This window comes from Mesitornis unicolor, unplaced genomic scaffold (assembly GCF_000695765.1).
Source record: "Mesitornis unicolor isolate BGI_N332 unplaced genomic scaffold, ASM69576v1 scaffold4978, whole genome shotgun sequence".
In the NCBI taxonomy this organism is placed as follows: Eukaryota; Metazoa; Chordata; class Aves; order Mesitornithiformes; family Mesitornithidae; genus Mesitornis; species Mesitornis unicolor.
This window is the reverse complement of record NW_010202397.1, coordinates 42780-43723: the sequence shown is the minus strand read 5'-3', so window position 1 is coordinate 43723 and position 944 is coordinate 42780.

Sequence of the window (944 nt, the reverse complement as noted above, 5' to 3'; positions counted from 1 at the left end):
CCCGCAGTTTTCCATGAATTTTTTTTAACTGGAGATGAAGAATTAAAACAGTCATGGACTCTGTATGATAATAGTGTTAAATAAAAGTGTACTGTACTATAGCCACCAGTTATACTTTTTAAAAAAAAAAAAAGTTTAAATAATTCTTAAAGAGCAGTAGCAGTGAGGATAACCACAAAGGTAGACAGATTCCTACACAACATAGGCTTTCATAAGCTGTCCAAAGAGTCCTTACATAGTAGGATCAGCCAATGTTGAGGAAGGATTAAATTAAGTTCATTTAATATTTGCCATCTTTGACATTGCCTAGTTTGAATGTGTCGTTTTTAATCAGTTGTCAATAAAGAGTGACAGGACCTGGTACCTCTCTTAGGGCAGGATGGGTTGCCCTGGAGATAGACTAGATGATTAGCTGCATGATTAACCTTATGGGAGATAAAAACAACATGGCAGGTTGAGAAGAAAAATTAGCTTTGAGAAGCTGGTATGGAAATAATGTATTCTGGAGATCTCGTCTTCCCCTTCTGAAGTATCTGTAGAAGTCACAGGCACGTAGCTGAGTACTAAGTGACAAAGCTGGCCACAGTCATCGTGATGCAATATATGGATACATCTGAAATTCTATTACTAATTGAGACCTGAAACCATTTTTGTGTGTTTATATCTTTATTTATCTGTATTCATCTTCTGTTTAGGCTGAAATCCTACACCAACAGTTTCATAGGTGGAACTTTACTGACTGCTTCTGAACACATTTTTATTTCCACTAAAACCAAAAAAGTATATATGAGAACATCAGGTGGTGTTTAATAACATGTTTGCTGTTTGAGGAGCGATGGAAATGAATTATCGGCACTGATTTATGGAACCTAAGCTATGGCAAAGAAACTTTACATCTCAAAATGGCTTTATTTTAATAGTGACAATGCTTTCTTGTAGGAAGG